We start from the raw sequence: 24,643 nt of genomic DNA, 5'->3' as shown, positions 1-24,643 counted from the left end.
AATCTCCCCTTGCCATACACTGCCTTGAAGAAAAATTTGAAAGGCTTTCTGTAATTTTATTGTCTTTAATGTGTCAATTAAAAGTAAATACTCTTCCTTCGTAATTTTATTGCATAATAATCCTTAAAAAAACTAAATAAAAATGTTAAGATTTTTCAAAGCAGACTGCCATAGCTGAATTACACACACTTGTATCTCCTTTGAACTTTAGGTACTCTATCCATTTGCCAAGAGAGAATTGTATAGCCCTTTTTATTACCCTTGTAAATGCAGCCAGAGACTATGATGTGAAGGGCACATCCAATAAAAAAGGATAAATAAGTTTATAGTAGAGCTCTTTCAGGCACCCTTAAGAAGACCAGGCAGCTGGATCATCACATGCCAGCTAGTTGCAGACTGGTACTGAAGCACTAAAACTAAGCAGGTATCTGCATGTAATCAAACTGACATTGCTCATGCAGTTGTGACTGGAAAATTTGAGGGTTCTTCATCCCTTCAGACTCCTACTTCTTCTAAAATTTGATTACAATTACAGAAAGATTTCAAACCTGTCCTGTTGGAGAGAAATAAAATACCACGATTTTGCTCTATTTAATAAGAACAACAAAAACATCTGTAAGAAAGAGCCAAAGGCTCTCATTACACAACATGAACTCAGATGTTCTATGTGGTTTCATTACCATTAGAACAAAAGTATACAGAACCTTGGTATTGCCTTTGAAGATTTAGCTTATTTTGAACTTTCCAACCAGAAATGTGTAGATAAATACACAAGAAAGTTCTGCAAAGTAGGCCAACATTATAGCTTTGCCTCGTTGTTTTTAAAACATAAGCCTTGAGTTCAGTTTATCTGTTCTCTTAAAATGCCATTTAAGTGAGCAACAAATGATCTTAATTATATCATGTCAGCACACTTCTTACTACTTTAGAAAAGAACAAGCTACTACTAACACACAAGTCTCCAGGAAACCTGCATACACAGGAGCTCCAGGAAAATAAATGAAAGAAAAGTCCTTACTGGATGTGTTAACCTGCCCATGATCCAAAATGTTCCCATGAATTTTCCATGTCCAAAGTTATTTTTTCACTAGAGGCCCAGTGCACGAAATTCGTGCATGGGGGGGCGGGGGGTGTCACTCAGCCCAGCCTGCACCCTCTCCAATCTGGGACCCCTCGAGGGATGTCCGACTGGGATCAGGCCTAAACGGGCAGTCAGACATCACTCTCACAATCCAGGACTGCTGGCTCCCAACCGCTCATTTGCCTGCCTGCCTGCCTGATTGCCCCTAACCGCTTCTGCCTGGCAGCCTGATCACCCCCTAACCACTCCCCTGCCAGCCTGATCGATGCCTAACTGCTCCCCTGCCAGCCCAATTGCCCCCAACTGCCCTCCCCTGCCGGCCTGGTTCCTCCCAACTGCCCTCCCCTGCTGGCCTGGTCCCCCCCAACAGCCCTCCCCTGCCGGCCATCTTGTGTCCACATGGGGTGGCCATTTTGACCACATGGGGGTGGCCATCTTGTGTGTTGGAGTGATGGTCAATTTGCATATTACCTCTTTATTAGATAGGATACCTACAAAGCAATTGAGTTGAAGAGAATCTAATAATTGTTGAATACCTAATACATGCTTAATACTGATCTAGGTAGTGTTATAGCCTACATAGTACTCCAAAGTTCAAATTTGAGAAGAATTCTATCCCTGATAAGGAGGGATAGAAATTATTATGAACATTGTAATTAGTATGAAACAGAAGTGGTAGTTGTATATTTCCCATTTTATTACAGAGGGTGTTTTTAAATGCCTATTCAGGTATCAAAATATAATACTATTAATATGTTTATGCTTCTGGGATAACAAGAAGAGAAAGGGAAGAACATGGTATATGAGGAAGTATAGGTGACATATGACACTGTTTTCTGATTGAGGAAATGTCCAACAACTGGGCAAAAACCTTTCCCAACTATTTGCTAGTAGTGTAGTCTTAGACATTTTATAAAGCCTATGTGTGCTGCAGTTTCTTTACTGGTTTAAAAAAATATTCTATAAACCTTAAGTTTGACTACTTATAAGATACTCGATAAGGTGCCTAGAACCTCATGTAAAGAATAATTTGGTGTTTCATCACACACCTTCTCTGACACAGGGCTGCTGATTCTAGTCCTGGGGGTTGTTAGCTCCACAAGGACTCTTGGTCCCATGTGTTCCAGGTAGATGACATTAGACCATGATTCACCCAACATACACCTGCCTTTGCCCAGATGTAGGAACAACTTCCCCCATGGAAGTTTACTATTGTAGAAATGGGAGAGCTTGTGGTGAGCAGGCACGGCCATGGCATACTCAGCCCTACATTGGGCGCCTTATGTGCCACACCAGCTCAGCCAGGTTTGGTGACCCAGAGAGGGGTCGGTGAAGGATTGAGAAAAGACAGACAAGAGGAGAAAGCTGGGTCTGGATGGGACGCTGTCCTCTCTGATAGAGAGCCTCTCTGATGGAGAGCTAGCGATAGCGCCATGGACTACAAGCCGTGTCTTTCTTTTATAGTCAGATTCCACAAGTCAAAGTAAGGGCGTGGTCAAGATGTTTACAGCATTCTCATGGGTTTCGATCCTACTCAATTACACGCACCTGAACTCTATCAAGCCCCTATTACTCAGGCACGTGGGGCCACATGTTCAGACCATAGGTTCAAGCTTACAAGTATAGCTGTTGGCTGTAATTGTGCTGGGATGGCTCTGCCCTCCAAGCTGGGACTTGCACATGGCCATGAGAGGACTGTGCCCTCTCATTAGTTCAAGGCTTGAACCTGTCCAAACACTGTAGCCGCTCTCCACAAGAGACTCTAAAAATATTCTTGAATATTCAGATATGGCATGATGTTGAAGCAAAATATCAAAGTTTTCAGAAAATATAGGATTTAGGTTACACATGAGAGGCTTGGACAGGAAAGAGCACTCATTCAAAGCAACAAGAAATAAAGAAGTAAACATAGAGGTTGATGAAGATAAATGCTCATGAGATTGAAACTAGATAGACACACATTTGTTACATTGTCACTTCACTACCAGGCAGGGATTGAGGTCTCTGACATTCCTGAAGAATAATGTGGGCATGACAGAGCAGCAGGGCCTGGGGCTGACTTAGGGGGCATCGGACTAGACACTAGCCTGGAACAATGTCTACCAGCCCAGGGCATGAAGCCAAAGAGCATGGCACTGCCCCAGGGCTGTTGATTGTGATATGGAGCTGACACAACCAGGAGTCATCTCATACTTTAGAGGACACTGTCCTTCCACCTTAGAACCACGATTCTTCCATTTTGTGAGAGATTATATAGCTCAGTTTCTTTGCTATGCAATTGAAAGAACCAATTTGATTTATTTTCTTTCAATGTAAAAGATCTGGGAAATAGTAGTACTAACACAACGAATACTAACACAACTCCAGTTCATCCTCTTACTTTGTTAAAATACTTGAATTCCCTTTAAATAGAGGCAATGAGATGTTTTACTGACCTCTCACTCAAATGAGATGTGCATAATATCATATTTATACAGCCTGGAACCCCAAGTTTTATCAAATAATAAAATTACCTGTGGAGACAAAAAAATCAAAATCTATCTTTTCACCAGGATTTCATGGATAGTGACTAATTTTTTAAAGCTTTCTTTTCTTTATGTAGATAAAGGACTAAGAAAGTGTGAATCTTAAAGTACTGTTATCTATAAGTGGTCAACAATACAGATATGGGAGTTTGTAAATCTTATCATTTTCCATTGAAAAGTTCACCTTATCCTAAGAATTATTTTTTATTGTGTGGTTTTAGAAATGTTTCAAGGAACTCATCTTTATTACCTTTTCATAGTGGTACTCTCCTTCAATCAAGGGCCCTAAAACACAATTCCAGGGTGATGGAAGATGATTTGACTTTGGGTGGTGGGCACACAATGCATCATACAGATGATGTGTCATAGAATTGCACACTTGAAACTTAGATAATTTTGTTAACCAACACCACCCCGATACATTTAAGTAAAAAATACACAATTACATTATGATAGAAGTATTTGAAATAGTATGATAATTTAGAATTTTTCCTTCCTTCTCCTTATTTTCCAAGTTGGTGAAAATTGTTTCTACAGTGCAAAAGAAAGGCACACACTGAGTTTTGTTCTATCTCTCTCTCAATAAATCGATTTTCTTTACTTAAATATAAACCAACTGAGAAAATTTTGCTCAGATATGTTACAACACATCCTATTTAGTGAGTTTGAAATTATTTGACTTTATTTCTGCTACATTAACCACTTCAGGGATTAATATTGCTGAAATTTATCAAATTATCTAAATTGTGATGAATTTGTTTATTATATAGATAAGCATGCATAGAAATCAATCTATTTCATTTGACTGTCAGTACCTATTATAGAAGAAAAATCTCACCTCTATGTCATTAATGTGTATTTCTTCTTCTGCCACAAAGTTAGCATCATCTCATCTTTTACCTCCTGACTCACAACTTGTTTTACTACTTCTCTTCCTTCAAGAATCAGAACACCTGTTGCCTCTTCCTGCAATATTTCTTATCGTGTTTTACAAGTACCATGTTTTTTAAGCATTCTTTTCTCCTGTGTATCAGAGCACTCAATCCATTCCATAACTGACCTCAAAATTGATTACCATTTATTTTACTTAAATATATTTCCAAATAGACTATGAAAAGTTTAGATGTAGAATGCCCTTTTCTTTGAGTTTTTTTAATCCAAACAATGAAATGTTTATTGAACACTTAATAATCAATAAATGCATCAATAATTAATAAATAATTAACTGATTAGAAATCGAATTCCATTTCCAAAAGATCATAGCTATTAATGAGGTCAAGATACTTTTCATCCCATTGTAGGTAAGTTTTGCTCCATTCTCTCATCCTTTGTGTTACATATACAGATAGGATTAACCCACCCAGCACTAAATCTTTAATACGCTTTCCAGTTGCAGCTCCTATAATAGCCCCAAACATTTTTCTCTTCAGAAGCTATTTATAAATGACAATAAATGTAATCAGATGATGATTAAAATATTTTTTGTTTTGTTGTAAATCTGTTGAAAATAAGATGGCCAGTGGAAGGGTGAGATATTTTAGATTAACAGTGATTTTTGAAATGGGAACAACATCAGGGTGATTTTTCCTCTTCTTCTTGGGATTAAATGGTATTTTTGAGGCACTAGTGACAAAGTTTTTAATAATTAGACTTTTATGAATTAGAAAAATATTCCGACTCTGGGAAATATAGGGGATAATACAATTAAACCCAATGGAACATTTTCAAAATAGATTGAAGAAGCAGTTAATTGGCCAATTTTTACATTTACCCAAGAAAATGTCATTATGTAGATATTACATTATTTTTTTAAATAAATTGGCATGCTTTTATTACTCCAGCTTAACTTGTTGCTATTGTTGCTTTTCTGTACTTAAAATATCAATGCTGGTCTAAGTAGTTCAAGTGCAATTCTGCCTTCAAGCAAGTTGAGTGACAACTTGTGAACTCTTGGATTTCTATTTTATGTCTTTATGATGCTAGAGAGGTCTTCAAACTTATCTTTTATAATCAGAGACTTACAGACTTCAGTTAATTGAGATTTAATTTTCTCAGTCTGAGGGCCATGATTTGAGCTAAGCAAATTATTCATGTTATACAGTACTATTCCTGTGCATGGTACAATATAAATAACAATAGTGAGAATAATAGATGCATCTTTCTAGATTAAACAAGACAATTATTGAATGTTTAATTAAAAGCAAAGTGATAATAAGGACATATTTTGAGAGATTCAATCAAGTTACAACATATACACAATCTACCAAATAAGCCATATTAAGATAATTAAACATTTTAAATAATTAGTTATTGTAATAAATGCATAGTTAAACTGATTTAATATTACCTGATTCTTTGGGGGATATATTTCCATAAATATTGGGCTAGAATAATATTTAATATTAATATGGCACCAGGTATTTTTTTCATTTAAAATATGAGAAAGTAACATACTTATCTAAAGATGCAAAACATTTAATTTTTAAAAATCTTCAATAAAATACCATTGTAGAATTAAAAATGGCACTAAGTTTTGGGTTTAGGGGCAAAGACTTTAAAAAACATCTGGAGATGCTGAAATAACCTGCATTCATTTATGTTATTTAGGTTGTAAAATCATATTCAATCTTGACCCACTCAGGAAATCTAACATAAACGTCCTGCTGATTTTGACAGTCATACAGCAAAAACACCCTCTAATGAGCATTTAATAGTCACCAAAAGTTTTGCATTAAGTACAAAGCCCTTTTGATTACTTATTCCACTAATTTAAAGTAAATGCTTTTACAGATGGCATCTGTTAGGCCGCAGAACGTGTGCTGCATTCATATGTAGTCATTGAAAATAGATTCCAGCTTGAGTAGAAAGATTGTACCAAAAAGATCAAACATGAAACACTGAGTAAACATTTACCAGTGATATATTTTCATTAATTCTCTTCATAAATACTTACCCAATAACAGAGTACAATGCTATGGGTCTGAGCAGTAATTGAGAAAGACCTTAGCAAATTAACACCTAGGACAAAATGATCTAGACAAAGAAAGTGAGCTCTTCATCCTACCTCTCATCTTCCTAAGTGTAGAAGCATATAATGTTTCACTCCCCTTCAAACTGTATTATATTACACACATGAAAAATGCCATGAAATGCTTTCAGATGGTAGGAGTGATCAGGAAAATAATGACACATTACAAAAGAAAACATGAGAAAGCCAAAGATTGCCTTGCCAACTGATAAATGAATAATATTCTGGTTTTCTTTTAATTAATAGAGTTATTATAGTTATTTGTTTCTTCTGATGTCAAAAGTCATTATAACAAAGGGTAGCATAAAAATAAATTATGGGATTATGTAACTGAACATCATCTATGCATAAGAAATATCGTATAATTGGAAAACATTAAACGAAACCAATTTTATGAGCACCTTATTCCTTTTTCAATGCTTTGGCACGCTTACTAGCTGACTCTGGCCCACAGAAAACAATCGAGTATAGTAGAATCCCAAATGGTACCGCTGTAAGCTTAAGGTAAGACCATGTTCCGCACTTGCTAATAAATGCAAGAAGCATCTGCTCTGAAAATTCAGAAACTAGCCATTCTGATATAGTAGTGACTCAAAATTATTAGTGAAACATCAAAAGTTGAGAAATTTACAAATTTGGTTGAGTCTCAGCACCTATATTCACATTTAGTATGATTGTGAAAATTGAGTGATATGATAAATTATTTGAAGACTCTAAGTCTTTTCATTTGCTATTATGGTAAAAATGTAGCTTGAAAGCCACAGTTCAAGGTAAAATATGAGTTTATCAAGCTTGGCACTACTACCTTTTGGGCTGCATCATTTTTTGTTATAGAGGCTTGTTGCATGCCTTATAGGATATTTAGAAACATCCCTGGTTTCTGTCCCACTAAATAATAGTGGTATTCCCTATCCTCTGTTGGGACAATAAAAAATGTTTGTAGACATTGCCAAATGTCCCCTGGAATGCAAAGCAAACTCCAGTTGAAAAATCAGTGAAATAGATGAATCTGGCTGAAATATTAGAATAATCAATTAACTGAGGCTATCCTATCTAATAAAAGAGAAACATGGTAATTAGCGGTACCTTTGCTACCCTTCCCATTGGCTAGGGCGATATGCAAATTAACTGCCAGCCAAGATGGCGGCCGGCAGACAGGCAGCTTGAAGCGAACATGAGGCTTGCTTGCTTCAATGATGGAGGACTCCAACGTTCTCCGCCTGCCGCTGCCGGCCTCTGAGCTTGCAGTTTGAAACATTGTTACAAATATAGAAGCTAAACAAAACCCCAGAAACCTGCTTTCAGCTAGCCAGGCTTCAGCCAGCAGGACCACAACATTGTTTCAATTATAGAACCCAAACAAACCAGATACCTGCTTTCAGCAGCCGAAGCCTAAGAGCTGGAGCCAAGCCTCAGAGCTAAAGCTGGCCCAGAATTAAAAAAAGAAAAAGAAAAAAAGCAGCAGTTGGGAGCTTCAGTCACCCGCCAGCCTGAAAACAGCCCTCAGCCCCTCATCCAGACTGGCCAGGCACCCCAGTGGGGACCCCCACCCTGAAGGGTGTGTGACCAGCTGCAAACAGCCATCATCCCTTCATCCAGGCTGGCCATGCACCCCAGTGGGGACCCCCACCCTGATCCAGGACACCCTTTCAGGTCAAACCAGCTAGTCAACCAGCTGGCCCCCAGGCCTCTATCCTATATAGTAAAAGGGTAATATGCCTCCCAGCACCGGGATCAGTGTGACAGGGGGCCTCCTGGCACCAGATCAGCATGACAGGGTGCAGCGCCAAACCCCGGGGGCGGGGCCACAACCTCCCTATGTGACAGGGTGTGGCGTCCCAACCCCCTGATCGGCCCTGCTCTGTGTGTGACAGGGGGTGGTGCCCCAACCCCCCACCCCCTCCACGGGCCCTGCTCTGTGTGTGACGGGGTAGAGCCATAACCTCCCCATCGGCCCTGCCCTGAGTGTGACAGTGGTGGCGCCCCAACCTCCTGATCCGCCCTGCTCTGTGTGTGACAGGGGGCGGTGCCCTAACTCCCCTATCGGCCCTACTCTGTGCGTGACAGGGGGGAGCTTCCCAACCTCCTGATGGGCCCTGCTCTGTGAGTGACAGGGGGCAGCGCCCAACCCCCCTGATTGGCCCTGCTCTGTGCATCACAGGGGGTGGCACCGCAACCTCCCCATTGACCCTGCCTTGAGTGTGATAGGGGGCGGTGCCCAACCCCCCAATCAGCCCTACCCTGAGCGTGACTGAGGGTGGCATCGCAACCTCCCGATCTGCCCTGCTCTGTGCATGACAGGGGACGGCGCCCCAACTCCCCAATCGGCCCTGCTCTGAGCCCGACCAGGGGCTGCACCTAGGGATTGGGCCTTCCCTCTGCCGCCCGGGAGCAGGCCTAAGCCAGCAGGTCGTTATCGCCCGAGGGGTCCCAGACTGTGAGAGGGCACAGGCCGGGCTGAGGGACCTCCCCTCCCCCCCCCCCCCGGGTGCACAAATTTTTGTGCACCAGGCCTCTAGTCTATATATATAAAAACCTAATATGCTAAGTATCCAACTGATCAGTGAACTGCTTGACCAGTCGCTATGATGTGCACTGACCACCAGGGGACAGATGCTCCAACCAGTAGGTTAGCTTGCTGCTGGGGTCCAGCTGATTGGAACTGGGCGAAATGGGCCAGACATGCCCTAGAGCCCTCAGACTTGATGGTATGATGACTTTGCCACCCATTCAAACCCCAAAAAACTTTTTTGCTTTTTTCTTCATCAAAACAAAAACAAAAAAATAAAGAAAATAAAACAAAAAACTTCTAAATTATTATGCACATCTTTAATAGAAGTGTCACACGTGATCAGTTGGCGCCAGCGAGATCTTTATATGTATTGCGCATGTGTGAGTAAATGTTTATTTTTAAATTGCCAGTAAGCATCATATGTACCACACATACATAAATAAACATTCATTTTTTAATTGAACGACTTTTATAAATATTTAAAATAAAAAATAAAATTAAAATAAAATGTTATATAATTTTAGAAATATTATCGAATATTAACGTTGACTGTTTTGATTAAATTGTAAATGTTTTTAGCCGTGTTTTGTGCTGTTCAGACGCTTGTCATTCATTAATTCTATACACTTTTCATTTGCTTTATTTGAAGTGTCACAATTTGATGTTTATTTAATAATGTGACAATATCGCCCCACACCATTAATGAGCATATTATTATCAAATATTATTGATCTTTTTGATCAGATTGCCAAAAAGTGTAAGCAAAAACATCTGATGCATTGACAGGCAGGTGACGTTTCTATAGTAACCTCTCTTTCACATCTATAGCAAAAAGCATGCCATCCTTTATGCCGGTTGGTTGGTTGGACAGTCAGAAGGATGTATGGTCTGTCACTTAGCCTTTTATACTAGTATATATAGATGCCTATCTATACATATATATTAAGAATGAATACATGCATGCAAAGATACATATTGAAATTATATAATACTATATATGTTAATGCTTCTGATAAGCTTGCATATCGTGTTCCTTTATCTAATACTAGAGGCTTAGTGCACAAATTTGTGCAACAGTGGGGTCCCTTAGCCTTGCCTGCAGGATCAGGCCAAAACAGGCTCTCCAACATCCCCCAAGGGGTCCCGGATTGCCAGAGGGTGCAGGCCAGGCAGAGGGACCCCACTGGTGCACGATTGGGACTGGGGAGGGATGCGGGAGGTTGGCCAGCTGGGGAGGGACCATGGAAGGGCTCCAGGGAGTGTCCAGCCCATCTTGCTCAGTCCTGATCGGCCAGACCCCAGCAGCAAATTAACCTACCAGTTGGAATGTGTCTGCCCCCTGGTGGTCAGTGCACATCATAGCGAATGGTTGAGCAGCCTTAGCATATCATTAGCATATTAGGCTTTTATTACATAGGATGATTAAAAAAATAGATACCTAGAATGTTTTAAAAATGTGCTTTATGTACGTTTCCACTCTCTATGTTCAATTGTAGTAACCAAGATTGGTTTCCACTCACATAACAGATAGATTGAAGCTGGATTCAGTAGTAGTCTAGTTAATGGGGTCATTCTATGCTTATACTCTATTTCTTCTTTCAAAAGTTATAAGGTTAGTACATACACACATGAATGATTCAATGTACTAAGAGGTTTTTCCAGTATTTCTTTATTTTTAACAAATAAAAAAATATAATAAAGACCAAAGCCCGAGAAGACAGCAGATAAAAATGAATTCTATTCACAAGAGAGAGATTCCTCTGAGAATGATCTCTATACAAACTTTGGGTCTTTATCTATTTGTTCTTTCCCATTAATATATCCAAGGTAAAATCTGTAAAACCAAAGTTCTGGTAAGTGTACTTATCCAAAAAAAGAGTCTGATTCATATATTAACTCTTCTGGGGAACACAGAGATTCCAGGCCAACTTGACCTTTGCATTCTTTGTTTTTATTACACTGGTTGTCTGTACCATGTTATACAATGCAATTCTATAATGTTTTCTAGGGTCTTGACCAGACACCTTCAAGTGATCATAAACAATAGAAATCATTTTGAAGAATTATATGTAATATAAGAAAATATGGCTATTTCTCAATAAATAAAAGTAATTCCATGCAGATTTGAGGAAAACATGGTCTAAATATTTATAAACTTTGGTAATATTCCATAGATAGAAGAGATTCAGAGAAGTTTTTGGGAGAGACTTGTTTATATTTTCTTTCTACCCTGAGTACAATTTAATTAAACTCTAAATATAAAATGATAAACTGTTAATATTTCATTTAATCAACTTTTAAGGTTGACCTAATTTTAACTGTCTTATTTAACATACTGACCCCATCTATAAGAATAGACAAAGGAAAATAGAATAAGAAATGATTGTTACCTCATTCACTTTTTCCTTTATTTTCTTTAATTTTATTATTTTAATATAAATATATAATCAACTGTCAATATGTGTGTTAGCATACTGACATTTTTGTCATGTAAAAATTGGTTATCTATATCCAATTGGTTAGAATAAAGCTATGTTTTAATTTATTATTAAATTTATTATTATCATTTTCTTTACAAATGTATTCAATGCTGATTTTATCAAAACCATTAATCAGAGTAAAATATTCATTTAAAAATATATCTTGTTTTTTTTAGAGAAATGGAGAGGAATAGAGAGATAAAAACATAAATGAGAGAGAAACATTGATCAGCTGCCTCCTGCATGCCCCCTACTTGGGATCGAGCCCATAACTTGGGGTGGCATGTAACCTGATCAGGAATTGAACTGTGACCTCCTGGTTCATGGATCAATACTCAACCACTGAACCACACCAACTGGACAAAAATATTCATTTTTAACATAAATATTGGTAAGAGCATATTCATAGTAAGAAATAAACATTATAGAATGTCATAATTAACCATAAAACTTTACTCTTACTTTCCTAAATTCTGTGGCAAACAAGAGAAAACAAATATATAGATACTATTGTCTACCAATAGAAAGCAAATTAACTCAGTAAAAGCAAAACAAATCAAAGCAAAAATGCCTCTGCCTGGCCCTGGACTCAAGAAGGACACTGTTTAAAATTTTTTTTTTATAAAATATACTGATCATATTATTAGCACTACTTAAAAATTCTAATGAATTTTACATAGACCTGTTTATTAGTTTATCATTTGTTTTAAGAAGTTGCCACAAACTTAGAAGCTTAAAACCACAGAAATGTATTATCTTATAATTCTGGAGGTCAGATGTCTGAAATGGTTTTCACTAGGATTTAATCATGGCGTCAAAAGTACTATATTCCTTTCTGGAGCCTGTAGGGAAGTACCTATTTGCCTTACCATTTTCCAATTTCTAGCTCATGGCCCTCTTCATCCTTCTTCACATCTGTCAACATCAGATTGAATTCCTATATAGCCAGTCCTCGGGTTAAGTCAACGTACGTTGTTTCATGGTTATGTCACTATCTCCCATTTATAGTATTTATAAAAAAAAAAGTTTCGTCATTTCAAAGTATTTATATATGTCCTTTATGTTTTTTATTATTTATTTACCACAAGTAAAGGTCAGGAATTGTTATCTTTCTTTTAAATTTTTTTTACTGTTTCACTTCATTACTGTTGTGTATGTGCTACATGTGAGTGGCATAGGTGCTTATGTAGGTAGTTTCCGAGTTACGTTGAAAATCATGTTATGTTGTGGTGTAGGAACGGATCTCCAACGTAACCCAAGGACCTACTGTATTGTACTAGAGGCCTGGAGCATGAAATTCGTGCACGGGTAGGGTCCCTAGGCCTGGATTGTGATCAGGGCTGATCGGGGCCTTCTGGCTGCCGGCTGGAGCCTTCTTTCCCCAGCTGCTGGCTGCCAGTTGATGGCTGCCGGCCAGGGCCTTCTTTCATTCTGTGCCACCCCCTGGTGGTCAGCACACGTCATAGAGAGCAATTGAACTCCTGGTCTCCAGGTCAAACTCAGAAGGGGATAATTTGGATATTAGGCATATATATATTACTTCAACCTGTTTTTCCTCCTTCTTTCACTTTTAAGGACTCAACTGGATAATCCCCATATCAAGGTCATTCCTCATCTCAAATTCAATTTGTTAGCAACCTTAATTTCCCTTGCCATCTTATATAATAAAAGGCTAATATGCAAATTGACCAAATGATGGAGTGACTGGTTGTTATGACATGCACAGACCACCAAGGGGCAGGGAGCTGCCCCCTGGTGGTCAGTCCACTCCCACAGGGGGAGTTCTGGTCAGCCAGAAGCCAAGCTCATGGCTGGCAAGCACAGTGTCGGTGGCGGGAGCCTCTCCTACAGCAGTGCTAAGGATGTCCATGAGGAGTGTGCCTAAGCTGCCAGTTGGACATCCCCCGAGGGCTCCCGGACTGTGAGAGGGCACAGGCCGGGCTAAGGACCCCTCCTCGTTCCCCACCCCGTGTACAAATCCGGTGTACTGGGTCTCTAGTGTAATATAATGAATTAACAGTTCTGGGGACACATGTGATTATCTTTGGAGGGTCATTATTCTGCCACACCTTTCATCTGACATCAGACATCCAGGAAAATGCAAGTTTTATAATTCATTGTGTGTGCTGGGGAGGGAAAGAAGGAGGTGGAAATTTGATGTGAGGCAAATGTATTATTTTTATGTTTTAAAGTAGAGTTTCGAATACCCTGCAGATAATCTGCACATACCATAGGCTAACATTTCCCCATCAGAGAGTACATATAATGGAATGTTGTGAATCTGTGGAAAAGAAAAAATGTACAATTATGGCTAGACATTACTGAATTAATCCAAAATAGGTTGCCCATAGAATTTAGCTCCAAAATATGAACACTTTGAGAGTTAAAGGTGGGTGCCATTCACAGAAGGTATTAAGCCGTTTTTTTCTCCCATAAACTAGGGGTTATGTTCACCATACTCATAAAGTCCTGGCTCTCTCATCCATCAGTAAGAAATAGTTATGAATGGTACTGTCTTATGTGAATGTTATTATAGGGGTATATGATGCAGTTGTGGGGAAGTTCAGAAAACAGCCTTAACCATCCTCCAGTGATGTTTCAGTGACACTTAAAGGTAGGCAATCCAAGACTAATATTACTCTAGAAACCTAAAATTAAATGTGCCATCATAAGAATTGAATGGTATGATTGGAACACTTATGGTATTTAATTATATAAACTTGGTAAAACTCTCAGCTAGGACAGAGGGAAAGTGCATATTAGAAGGAAAAGCATGTATTGAAACAAATTTTTGAATCCCTGGGACATATGTAATCTTGACTATACTAAGCCTTCTTCTAAATGATTACTGTTCCCATCTCTTCTAGTATCAGCTCTAATGCAGTGGTGCTCTATTATCAGCCCTTTACATCACCACACCACTAGTCCCCTAATCCAAGCCATCACTCCACACTTTGCACTGGTTCACCCATATGCTAACCATTATCCTCCCCAGCTAACCCCTTCTTTCAATGCTTCAGATAACCTCCTGCTCAGACACCATCAATGAGTTTCCATTTACTAAAGGATCAAGTCCAAAATCCTCAGCTTGGTTTTAAATGCCTAACACAGTCTGCCCTAACCTACACTTAAAGTCATAGATATAGATTTTCAAAACTTAAAGATAATCAGATCTAAATCCCTCGTTTCATAGAGGAAGAAAACAAAGCTCAGAAAGATCAAGTAACTTGACCAAGGTCATGCTGCTGGTGGCAGGTAAAGAAAAAGAACAAAGGTCATCTGACTCCCCTCTGTTCCCCCACAAAAGTCAAACACTATTTTCTATTAACCACAGTTTCACTTTAGTACTGATCTCAAAGCCTGCTAAGGAGGACATCTTCATGCTTTACTATTGCCTCCTTGACAGAAGACTGGAGCTTAACACTAAATTATTGAAGATAGTAATACTGATATTTTACATTTAAGTCACGAATAAAAGTATGCAATCTTTTTAACATTTTTAAAATGATTTTTCATCCCTTTCTGGTGTTTTTGAATTTTTCAAGTTTCTGCTAAATTTTCAATTTATATTGACATCTTTTTCAGAAATCAAATCATTTACACATATTTATTTGCTGCAATATACTTTTCTAGAAACCATCAGAGTACTAAGGTTGCATAGTAAACATCTAACTCAATATCTGGAGAAAGAGAGGTGAATACAGGAAGAAAACAGGGCCAGACAATCTGATTAGCAGGGATACAGATGCCCCTGAATGCCACAAGAGCTGGTAAGGTGATTCTGCTGGAAATTTTGGAAAAACTGCTAAAGATCAGTGTGGGTTAGGATGAGAACTAAAGCACCTGTGGGCCATAACATGGGAGTTCTGTACCTTTCTGCAAGTTTTTCATTTATGAACCCCAGCAGGTATACATAGCTTAAGAAAATCCTGCAAAGCTTCAACCACAGCTAAAATCCACACAAACTCATCCTCACTATCTGCCCTATAAAAATAAATAACTTAATTTTCGGAGGAAAGAACAACACAATGCCAGTAGCCTGAGGTCAGAAACGGATTGTGGCTGGAGAAGTGAACAAACAAACAAATAGCTCTAGCCCTGTGGCAGGGACAGAAATGCATGCTAGGATTGGCATTTTATGAGCAACTTAAAAAAGTGGGCTCTGGTTCCTCATGGCATACGGAATCCAGCACATATTTATATGGATCCCCCTAGGGAGCTGGAACACTTATGAGGGCCATAATCCCATGACTATATTGGCCACCCTTGTTTAAGATGGACAGTTAATCAAAATATCAGGAAATGCACACCGCCTCTTGCCCTTCATCACCACACTGACAGTCATTGGGTGAAAGTAAACAGGAATAGATTTAGGAATGCTGTGAGAGAAGAGTAAAGTGATGGAAGAGTCAAAGCTGAGCAAAGCCAACCCAAGGTGGACTGGACTACCTTCACACTTGCCAAACTTGGGACTAGATTTATACACAATGGACACTAAAGGCTTGGCCAAGAAAATGTATGCTACAATTAACTCATTTTATACTTGTATTTATGATTTGTATATACAATCTTTTAAAACATGTCTAGCTTTCAACAAAAAATATTTAAGGCAAACATAATAAAAGGCATAGGTTGAAGATAAAAAGCAATCATCCAGAATCAGATATGACATAGGTGTTCAAACCATTCAAGTTTTCAAAATAACTACAATAATAGGTTAAAGGCTCTAACGAAGAAGGTAGACAACATACAAGGTCAGAGAGGCAATTTTAGTACAGGAATTAAAACCATAAGAGAGACTCAAAGGAAATGTTAAGATAGAAAAACAATTAACAAAGATGAGGAATGCCTTCAACTTGCTCATAATTAGACTTAACACAGCCCAGAAAATAATCAGTGAGCTAGAAGATAGGAAAATAAAAACAACCCAGCCCTAGCCAGTTTGGCTCAGTGAATAGAGCATCAGCCTGCGGACTGAAGGGTTATGGGTTTGATTCCAGTCAAGGGCACATGCCCAGGTTGCAGGCTCGATACCCAGTGGGGGGCATGCAAGAGGCAGCCAATCAATGATTCTTTCATCATTGATCTTTCTATCTCTCTCTTCCTCTCCATTCCTCTCTGATTAAAAAAAAATAATTAAAAAAATAAAAACAACCCAAATGGTCGTTTAAAGAGAAACACAGAGCAAAATAAAAAGCACTGAGAATTCAAGAACTGTGGAACAATATCAAACAATCTAGGATATTAATAATTGGAGGCTCAGAAGGAAAAGAAAGTACGTACAATACAGAAGAGATATTGGAAAAAAATAATGGCTCAGAATTTTACAAATTATCAATAGTCATGATAGGAGAGACTGAAGGATTACAGAGAACACCACACTTGATAAATAACAAACAAAACTAAAATGCCAATCACACCTAGTCATTTAAACTGCTGAAAAACCAAAGAGAGAGAAAACCCTGAAGTGGACAGAGAAAAAAGACATTTCACCTACTGAGGAATAAGAATTTGAACAGATTTCTTAACAGCAACCACACAAGCAAGAAGTCAAAAGCATGAAGTCCTTGAAGTGCTAAAAGAAAAACAAAACTTGTAACGTAAAATTCTATATACACATTGAAAAAATACTTCAGAAGTGAAAGGAAAACTAGGACTTTCAAAAACTGAAACTGTGGGAAGACATTGTCAGGGGAGCTGGTCTACAGAAAGTGTTGAAGGAAGATCTTCAAGCAGCAGAAATATGACGTTGTCAGAAAGTTTGACTCACTCAGAGAAACAGAGCTTCAAAATGATACAAACAAAGGCCAAATACATATTCCTTATTTTTATGCTTTAAAAAATACTACCATTTAAACCAAAACTTATATCAAGACATTTTGTTTTTACTGTATATGTAAAACTGAAATATATAACAAAAGTGGCACAAGGGGTGGGAGGGAGGAATTGTGAATATAGTGTTATAAGGCTCATACTACATGTGAAGCTACAGAACTTTTTTTATACTTATGTAGTTATTTATTTTAACTTATTAGGGTGACATTGGTTAATAAGATTATAAATATTTCAGGTGTCTATTTCCATGATACATGATCTGTATGTTGCATTGTGTACCCACCACCCAAAGTCAAATCACCTTCTGTTACCACATATTTGATCCTCTTTACTCTTTACTTCCCTTACCCCCTTTCCTTTGGTAGCCACCATACTGTTGTCTGTGTCTACTAGATTTTGTTTATTTGTTTATCTTATTTCTTCATTTGTTACTTTCAATTTTATATTCTACACTAGTGGCCCAGTGCATGAAATTCGTGCATGGGTGTGTGTGTGGGGGGGGGGGGGGAAGCTGTGTCCCTCAGCCCAGCCTGCACCCTCTCCAATCTGGGATCTCTCAGGGGGTGTCCAACTGCTGGTTTAGGCCCGAACCGGCAGTTGGACATCCCTCTCATAATTTGGGACCGCTGACTCCTAACTGCTCACCTGCCTGCCTGCCTAATCACTCCTAACCATTCTGTCTGCTAGCCTGATCACACCCAACTGCCCCCCTCACCCGCTAGCCTGATCACACCCAACTGCCCCCACCCCCTGCTGGCCTGCTTGCCCCCAACGGCCCTCCCCTGCTGGCCTGATCGCCCCTAACCACCTCTGCCTTGGCCCAACCACCATGGCTTTGTCTGGAAGGATGTCCTGAAGGTATCCCTGTCTAATTAGCATATTACCCTTTTATTAGTATAGATATGAGTGAAATCATAAGATTTTTAAGTTTTTTTGTCTGCCTTATTTCACTTAGCATTATATTCTCAAGGTCTAGTCATATATTAAATGATAGTATTTCATCATTTCTTATGGATGAGCAGTATACCATTGTGTATCTATATATGTAAAAGCCTAAGTGACTGTCTGACCATCCAACTGGTAGCTATGATGCGCACTGACCACCAGGGGGCAGACATTCAACTCAGGACCTGCTGAGCTGTGGTGACTTGGCTGCTGTGGTTCTCAAGTGACGCACTCGGAACCAGAGAGGAGGAAGCCCGATTCTGGGGTGCGTCACCTGAGAACTACCCTCTCACAATCTGAGACCCCTCAGGGGATTTTGGAGAGCTGATTTTAGCCTCATCCCTGCAGGCTAGGCTGAGGGACCCCACAGTAAACAAATACATGCACCAAGCCTCTAATATATATAGATTGGTTAAAGAAGAGGTGATTATATATATATATCTTTAACCAATCATCTATCAACGGACAACTTTGGTTGTTTCCAGGTCTTGGTCACTGTGAATAATACATAACATCATTCTTATTAATAACCAGATTATTTAAAAATGTATATTGTAGCCGAAACCGGTTTGGCTCAGTGGATAGAGCGTCGGCCTGCAGACTGAAAGGTCCCAGGTTCGATTCCGGTCAAGGGCATGTACCTGGGTTGCGGGCACATCCCCAGTGGGAGGTGTGCAGGAGGCAGCTGATCGATGTTTCTCTCCCATCGATATTTCTAACTATCTATCTCTCTCCCTTCCTCTCTGTAAAAAATCAATAAAATATATTTAAAAAAAAATTTAATAAAAAAAATGTATATTGTAAAACTTAGGACAAACTCTAAAGTTGACTTATTAAAATAAGTATCATAAATAAGTAAATAGAAAGATTAAACTGGAATTATATAAAAACAAAATCTAAACAGCAGAAAAGACAGAATAAAGGAGAAAAAATAAAGAACACATGGAACGCCTTGGCTGGTGTTTCTCAGTGGATAGAGCGTCAGCCTGTGGACTGAAGGGTCACGGGTTCGATTCCGATCAAGGACACATGCCCGGGTTGTGGGCTAGATCCCCAGTAGGAGACGTGCAGAAGGCAGCCAATCCATGATTATCTCTCATCATGGATGTTTCGATCTCTCTCCCCTTCTCCCTTCAACTCTGAAATCAATAAAAATATATTTTTTAAAAAAAAGAACACATGGAACAAATAGAAATCAACTAGCAGGAAGTTAAAATTTAATATAGCTATACCATAGTTACATTAAATATTATTGGTCTAACTATAGAGATTATAACATTAGAATAGATGTTATAACAGTTAAAACAGAGATTATAACATTAGGATAGATGTAAGACTAATTAACTAAATTTAACACAACATTCAAATGTAGTGGGTTAAAATGACATTGTTAAATCGCTCTTTGTGATTATTTTCTTATATTCTAAGATTTAAAGTCTATGCATGAATGCACTTTTAAAATATAGTTTTGCTCACTTCCCATTGCTCATTTACTCACTGATACATCATAATAATGTAACTGAAATAAAAATTTCTGTCATATTTTCTTTTTTTAACTTGTTTTCATATTTGGTACTACTAAGATGATATGAAATCATTGGAAAATGATCATATTCTATGTTTCTACTTTCTTATATTCATGGAATAACATAAATATAATTGCAATTACCCCACTATGTAGTCTGAACAATGTTGATCATTTTTACTGATAATTACAGCTCAAATAATTATGAAATTATTCTTCTGAGTATAGAGCATTTGAAAAATCCCAGAAGCTAAAGCTCAAGCTATAGGAGATAATTAAATAGAGTATATTAGTACAAATTCAAGAAGTACATTCTTTCATTACAGTTATGTCCTAGAAAGTTTATATTCAGTACTATAGAAAACAATTGTTCTGGTAGGATTTTCCTTAACTTTGTTGCCCTAATGTTTCCTTTGGTATTGTTAGGTAACTTTGTTTTCAATACACACATCATTCAAAGTATCAAACGGGTTAAAAACACTTTCCAAACTAAAGACAATCTGCAGAACTGAAGACTGAGAATTAATTTAATAATTTGATGACTACTTTAAAATGTTTAGATCATTATTATGGCATTAAGAATATTATCCTTACAAAGTATTGTCAACTGATTTTTATATGTTCACAGATATGAAACATATGTAAATTACTCAATACATTCTGTTTTTCTGTTATAATATTGAGCATGTTGCTTTAGAAGCAAATACTGTATTAGGTACAAATAATAAGTGAAAATGTTTAGCATATAAGTCCTTTTCCACAAGGGCTGTTCATTGTAGAAGAAAAAATATCTATGAATAAAAGTGAGACATAACTACTATACAAGGAAGCTTAATGTAAGTGTCAAATATACTTCCTTTATTGGACAAAGAAAAAATACTATATTTGCCTAAGATAATTTTACTCTAGATGATTTTTATTTGCCCTTCTCCATGAAGAAATGTAGATATCATTCAAAGAAAACTAAATCTTTGGGCAAGTTATTAAGTGTCATTGTCAGGATATACTTTTCTGCAAACTATAATTACCTTTCTTTCTCTACCCTGGGCAATCAAATCAAATCAGAATTGAAAGCCCCAATTCAATTCTGTCATCCTGTTCCATTGTATGGGGTTGTTCCTATTGTGAATCAAAATCTAAGCAGCCTGTAAATGACAGAAACTTAAATTATTACAGTCCCAATTACTGAGGAAATAACCCTATACAGAGAAGTAGAGTGAAATAGGATGGTTAGAACAAATTGAAATATTCTCATCAAAGTACATAGAACCAATTAGAAGTCACCATGCTGCATAAAGCAGAGAAAGTAAACCTTCTTATCTTTATTTATTAATATTTTATTGTTATTTTAACCTTAAAAAGGAATTATGTTATCTTTATAATCAGTTAAGGATTTTACATAAGTCAACCAAACAAGCATTTCCCAAGCACCTAGTAAGTGTGACAAGCTCTGCTGAAGATATGGGGATGAACCCTAAAGATTCTCTGCCACCAAAAACTCAGAAATTAAAAAGGAGAAACAAATATGAAAATAATGACAAAATATCATGGGATATGTTCCAATAGAGACAAAAGTAAGGTGTTAAGGAAATATGAAAGACGGTTCTGCTGAGGCAGGCCTCAGGATGCCATTGGAGAAGGTGTTGGATGTGATGATCTGAGATTTGTGAAGCAGTACGAGTTAGTTAGACAAGACAGAGTGGAGAGCTCTTCCTAGATGGAAGGGGCAGCCTTCCCAAAGGTCACAGAAGTGGAAGTAAAGCAAATCCAGAAGTCACAAGTAATCCAGTAGGAATGGGTGAAGACCAATGCAAGGAAACTGGCAATGGAAGGAAGTAGACAGGGGCCACTTGAGATTTCTATGCCCTGAAAAATGTTTGTTTTCACTTCTGTAAAACAGGGGTTGGGTGATGAGTTGTACAACAGAATGACATGTCCACAGTCACTTATAGAGTCCTGAACTTTGGGCACAGAGATGAGTTTGGCAGGCAACAGATGAGTGGGGGCCTAAAGTCACATTCTGCTTAGCCATCTGTGCACTTCTACCAAGTGAGGGCTGCTTCAGCCTGGGAGAAAGTGCACTTTTTTTAAAAAAAAATAATTTTTGGGCAAAGGGAATGCCTCGTTGAAATGAATTTAGAGATTAGGAGAATTGATCTTTGAAATAGCCCTCTGAAGAAAGCACTTACTCTATTATATAAGGGAAACTACTGAAGCTCAATACAATCAACATTCAAGAGTGGCTAAGAAGGGCTCTGGATTTGAAACTAATAGTCACTACTTGGCTGTCAGATCTTTAGCAAATTCATAACTCTGTATCTCAATTTTATCATGATTAAGAGAATGATGATGACATTTATCTTTCACAAAGAATTGTCTTTGGTATTAACTTATTACTAACTAGAGGCCCAGTGCATGAAAAGTGTGCATGGGTAGGGTCCCTAGGCCTGGCTGGCAATCAGGGTCAATCAGGGCCTTCTGGCTGCCAGCTGGGGCCTCCCTTTTCTGGCTGGGGCCTCCCTTTGTTCCGTACCACCCCTGGTGGTCAGCACATGTCATAGGGAACCATTGAAATCCTGATCTCCAGGTTGAACTCCTGAGGGAACAATTTGCATATTAGGCTTTATATATAGACTAGAGGCCCGGTGCACAAAAATTTGTGCACTCAGGGAGGAGAAGGGGTCCCTCAGCCTGGCCTGTGCCCTCTCGCAGTCTGGGATCTCTCAGGGGATGACCACCAGCTGGCTTAGGCCCGCTCCCCGGGGGATTGGGCCTAAGATGGCAATCAGACATCCCTCTGGCAGCCCAGCAGCCCTCAGGGGATGTCCACTTGGCAGTGGGGAGCAGGCCTAAACTGCAGTCGGACATCCTTAGCGCTGCTGAGGAGGCAAGAGACTCCCACCACCACCACTGTACTGGCAGCCATCAACCTGGCTTGTGGCTAAGCAGAGCTCCTCCCATGTGAGAGCGCCCTGACCACCAGAGGGCAGCTCCTGCATTGAGTGTCTGCCCCCTGGTGGTCAGTGTGTGTCATAGTGACCAGTCATTCCCAGTCTTTCTGCTGTTAGGGTCAGTTTGCATATTACCCTTTTACTACATAGGATAGAGGCCTGGTGCACGGGTGGGGGCCGGCTGGTTTCCCCTGAAGGGTGTCCCAGATCAGGGTGGGGGTTCCGCTTGGGTGCCTGGCCAGCCTGGATGAGGGGATGATGGCTGTTTGCAGCTGGTCACACCCCGTTCAGGGTGGGGGTCCCCACTGGGGTGCCTGGCCAGTCTGGGTGAGGGGCTGAGGGCCGTTTTCAGGCTGGCTGGTGACTGAAGCTCCCAACCTCTCCTTTTTTTCTTTTTTTTTTATTCTGGGATTTATTTACCTTCTATAGCTGTCACTGGAACTGAGAGCTGGCTTTAGCTCTGAGGCTCAGCTCCAGCTCTGAGACCTTGGCTGCTGAAAGCAGGTATCTGGGTTTGTTTGGCTTCTATAATTGAAACACTGTTGCAGCTCCAGCTCTGAGGCCCGGCTGGCTGAAAGCAGGTTTCTGGGGTTTGTTTAGCTTCTATAATTGCAACATTGTTTCTTAGAGTGCAGCTCAGAGGCTGGCAGCGGCAGGCGGGGAACCTTGGCTTCCTCCATCACTGGAGCAAGCAAGCCTCCTGTTCACTTCAGCTGCGTGGCTACCGGCCACCATCTTGGTTGGCAGTTAATTTGCATATCACCCTGATTAGACAATGGGAAGCGTGTCGGAGGTACAGTTAATTACCATGTTTGTCTATTATTAGATAGGACTAGGGGCCTGGTGCACAAAATTCGTGCACTGGGCGGGGGTCCCTCAGCCAAGCCTGCCCTCTCTCACAGACTAGGAGCCCTCAGGGGATGCCCTACTGACAGCTTAAGCCACAGTCTGGCCTCCCTCTGTGGGAGGTGACTGGGCTGATCAGGGGAAGGCACCAGCCCCATCACCCCGCTGCTGCAGCCACTGCCAGCCACCACAGCCACCAAGGTGTTTTCATCAACACGGACTCCAGTCCCTTCACCATGAAAAAATGACAACTTTCTTTAGGCATTTTCAAGATGTGTCTTTCATAGGATATGACATTTCTTTCTTTCTTTTTTTTTTTTTATCCTCACCTGAGGATATGATTCCATTGATTTTTATAGAGAGTGTGGAAGAGAGAGGGAGACACAGAGAAAAACATCAATGTGAGAGGGATACTTTGATTGGTTGCCTCCTTCATGAGCCTTGACCTGGGCCCCGGCCAGGGAGGAGCCTGTAACCTAGGTACATGCCCTTGATCATAATTGAACCCGGACCCTGCAGTCGGCAGGCTGAGGCTCTATCCACTGAGCCAAACCGACTAGGGCAGGATATGACATTTCATAGCCCCTCCAGCAGCAGACCTTCATTTTTTCCTCTAGGAGTATGGTGGAAAAACCCTAGATCACCTTCTTGGATTCTTATAACCCAAGTTACCAAGAACACTGCAAGTGGCAGCATACAAGGAGTTTAGCCAATGCACGGTCAGAAAAGGTGTTTACACTCGAACTGGTTTGGCTCAGTGGATAGAGCGTCAACCTGCAGACTGAAGGGTCCCAGGTTTGATTCCTGTTAAGGGCATGTACTTTGGTTGGGGGCACATCCCCAGTGGGGACTGTGCAGGAGGCAGCTGATCAATGTTTCTCTCTCATCAATGTTTCTGACAGTCTATCCCTGTCC

The sequence above is a fragment of the Myotis lucifugus genome, unplaced genomic scaffold (genome assembly GCF_000147115.1).
Source record: "Myotis lucifugus unplaced genomic scaffold, Myoluc2.0 scaffold_33, whole genome shotgun sequence".
Taxonomy (NCBI): Eukaryota; Metazoa; Chordata; class Mammalia; order Chiroptera; family Vespertilionidae; genus Myotis; species Myotis lucifugus.
This window is presented reverse-complemented; position numbering follows the sequence as displayed.